General features: G+C 70.2%; 1 long non-coding RNA gene across 1 annotated transcript; it reads right to left on the bottom strand.

Annotated features, from left to right (window-relative positions):
- Positions 1–693: 693 nt before the first annotated feature.
- Positions 694–1480, bottom strand: LOC149523275 (uncharacterized). The gene is made up of 3 exons (XR_016347143.1): positions 1323–1480; positions 958–1053; positions 694–792 (listed from the first exon to the last, which is right to left on the bottom strand). It is a non-coding gene; the product is annotated as an uncharacterized LOC149523275 (long non-coding RNA).
- Positions 1481–3501: the final 2021 nt, after the last annotated feature.

Genomic DNA, 3501 nt, shown 5'->3' with positions numbered 1-3501 from the left:
CAGGCATCCCTGGGCAAATGGAGGGGCACAGGGGGCAGAAGGGGAACACAGAGGGACGCATCCCCCCTTGGGCCAGTCTGGGGGAAAAGGGCTGGGTCCCCTCCCCCCGCCGCCGGCACCCTCAGGGTGTCCCTGGGGCCCAGGTCCCGGCTGGGTTCCTTACCCCTGTGGTGCAGGAGGAGTTGATACAGGCTGTGCACCCCCTCCCGGGCCAGCCGGCTGACGTCTTCGGATGGGTCCGAAATAAAAAGGCCCAGCTGGGCCACGTGGTGACCCATCCTCGGCCAGTCGGCGGAGTTCTGAGGGGAGAGAAGAGGGGGGGTCCCTCAGCATCCTGGGGCTGCACGTCCCATGCAAACGGCCGCCGAGGCGGGTCTGAGCTCGGGGGACGGACAGAGACACCTCCCGGGGCGGGGCGGGGCGGCCTTGCGAGGAGACAACCCAGAGCAATGGCCCCGACTGAAGGGTCACTCCGGGGGTGGAACAAGGGGATCCACTGACGGCCACTCCCCAGTCCCCAGGCCCAGTCCCTCAAGAGCCCCCCTGAAGGGCCCAGGGTCGCCCCTCCCCGGGGAAAGGAGAACGCGGCCCATTCCCGGCCCATTCCCGGCCCTGCCTCTGCCTCCCGGGGACGCTCCCAGCCCCGCGCCCTGCAGCCCCAGACCCCCCGGCTCCGAGGTCACTTACGTCAAACCCCGGGAGGGTGGTGGCGACTCCCAGCAGGGCCGTGGTGCTGCCAAGGGCCCTGGCTCGCTCCTGGGGCAGGCGGGACTCCAGCCACGGGCTCAGGTGCTGGGGGGGAAAGAGGCAGGTCAGGACCCGTAGGGAGGTGCCGGTTCTGGGCAGAGCCTGGGGCTCCTCTCGGACTGTGCCCCCCCCAGCCACTGACACTGCTCCTCTCTCGGCCCCCCCCCGAGGAAGCAGGGACAATGGCCCCGTCCCCCCCACGGGGCTCACCTCCATTATGAGCTGCAGCCGGGCGGTGTCTGGGGACTCGGCGAGGAGGCTCGCCAGTAGGGCCTGGAGGTCGTAGGGAAGGGCCCGGATGAACTGCTGCAAGACAAGGGGGAGCCCTGGGTCAGAGGGGGGTTGGGGAATCCAGGCCACCCGCTGGCTCCGGGGTGCAGCCTTGAGCAGGGTCTGAGCCGCCTCGCAGAGCAGGGAGGAGCCCAGGCTGGGCATGGAAGGGACGGGCCCCCCGGGAGAGCAACGGGAACCCTGGAGGGAAGGATCCAAACCTGCAGCTTCTTCCCTCCCTCTGCCCCCCCCCCTCCTCTCTGGAGCTCCAGCCCAGCCCGGGAGCAGGGCCCGGAGGGACGTACCTGCGTGTGGATGGGCTCCTGCTGCCAGTCCCCAGACACTGTCTGTCCCACGGCCGCCGTCAGCAGGGGGCTCAGGAGCTGGGCCTGCAGGGGAGGCTGCAAGGTGCTGGCAGGAGAGAGGGGCAGAGACTGTTAATTCAGCAGCAGGAGACAGAGACTTTCCCACTCCCTGGCCAGGGGATCTGCTCTGGGGGAGTCGGCGGGGGGGGGGGGTCGGTACCTGAGGCTGCAGGCGGCGTTGAGGCAGTCGGCCAAGACCAGCGGGGGGGCGAGTCCTCCATGATCTCCTGGGAGACCCAAGGAGACAAAGGGGCGTGTGAGGCTGGGGCCCCCAAGAGACGCTCACACGGCCAGCGCCCCCACCCAGCAGGATCCAACCCCACTGCCTCCCGCTGCCCTGTAGCCCCCCTGCCCGGCACAGGGCCCCTCCCAGCACCCCCCTCCCAAACCGGGACCAGCTCAATCCTTGTCCCCAGGCCGTCTCCTGCCCCTCCCTGCCCTGGTGACCAGCCTCTGAACCTCCTCATCCCTGCTCCCCAGGCGCATCCCCAGCAGCCCGCTCGGCTCCCTTCCAGCCCCCCATGGCCCGGGGAGACCCCTCCCTGTCCCGAATCCCCCTTCCTGTCCGGCACCCCAGACCTGCCCCATTTCTCTGTCCCTCCCTCCTCCAGCATCCCCACCCACCCTCCCCATGTCCACCTCCAGCCCTCCTGGCTCCACCCATCCCGTTTCCAGCACCCTCACCCGCCGCCATGGCCCAGGCAGACCCCTGTCCACCCCACGTATCCCCTTCCCTCCTCCCGGCTGCCGCGACTCGCTTACAACGATCCTGGCCATCATGGTGTCCTTGCAGCAGCGCGGCGCCAGGGTGTCCTCGCCCCTTTGGAGGGCGGCGAGGCAGGCGAGGGGGATGGCCAAGAGGAACCGCTGCAGGGCGGCTGGGCTCTGCGCCCCAGAGAGAGTCTGTGAGCCTGGGGCCTGCCTGCCCCCCACGGACAGCTGCAGGGCTCAGGTCTCCCAGGAGTGGAGGTGGGAGCTGCCGGTTGTCCAAGCACCCACACTCCCCCCCCAACTGCTGCCTCAGGCTTGTGGGGGCCCAGCTGGTTCATGACAAGAGCCCCCAGCTTGGGGGGTCCAGGTCATGCAGGAGAAGGGGCCCCAGGGGGATCCCCAGGGACAAGCCCCTCCCGGAGGGGGGGGGGGACGTGCTGGGAAGGGGCCGGACAATCTCGGGTCCCCCCCGTGTGGAGAAGGTTCCTACCGTGTCCCGGGTGTGGAGCTGCTCTTCGATGTCGTAGATGGCCCCTTCCTCCACCCGGGAGTCCATCCGCTCCTGGCAGAGCTCCGCCGAGGCGCAGGGGGGCTCTGTGCGGGAGGGAAGGGACCAGGGTGACTCCAGCGGCCAGCAGGGGTCACGCGCCCCCATGTCAGGGACCCAGGGCAGGTTGGGCCCCACACGCCCCTCGCAGGGACCCATCCCCCTTCCACCCTCACATCTGCCAACGCCCTCAGCAGAGCCCCGACCAGGAACAAGAGAGCCAAGCAGCCCCCCCCCCCATCCATTGCCCTGGCTGCGGGGCAGACACTGGGGCTGCCCCTCCCCCCCCCGGGTACTTGGTGAGCCCCTGGGCCCAGCGTGTTCACGGCCCCTCACCTGGGTCTGAGCGGCTGCGGGAGGTGGCCCGGCTGCAGCTGGAGGCCCAGGCGCTGCTGCTGACGGACCTGGACCCACAGCTGCAGGGGCTGGTGCGGGGAGCGACGGGCTGGGGGCTCCCGGAGACTGGCAGGTCCCCGGGGGCCGGGCAGGGCGATGCCCCCTGGTGGTAATGGGGGCTGGGCTCCCGGGGCAGGTGTTTCTCTCCACAGAGGAGGCCCCGGAGCCACCCTACCCGGCTCCCCCGCTGGGCTGGGTCCCGCCTGCCCAGCCGCCTCTGGAGCCAGGTCCGGGGGGGCCTGGCCGGTGGGCGAGTCGCCCCGAGCTGGTGGGATCCAGCTTCCCCGCCCGTGGGGACGGAGAAGCTGCTCCCCACCGGCCCTGGGGCCATCTTCAGGGCTTTCTTGAACCACAGCCGAAAACGTTTGGCCATGCTGGAAATGAGGGGAGCAAAGGGGAGCTTGGGGCGCAGCCTGATGAACGAAATCCAGGGGTTCCAGCTCCCCAGAGCGACTGCCCCCAGCC

Source organism: Pelodiscus sinensis, chromosome 18, assembly GCF_052426305.1.
Source record: "Pelodiscus sinensis isolate ZL-2025 chromosome 18, ASM5242630v1, whole genome shotgun sequence".
Lineage (NCBI taxonomy): Eukaryota > Metazoa > Chordata > Testudines > Trionychidae > Pelodiscus > Pelodiscus sinensis.
This window is presented reverse-complemented; position numbering and strand designations above follow the sequence as displayed.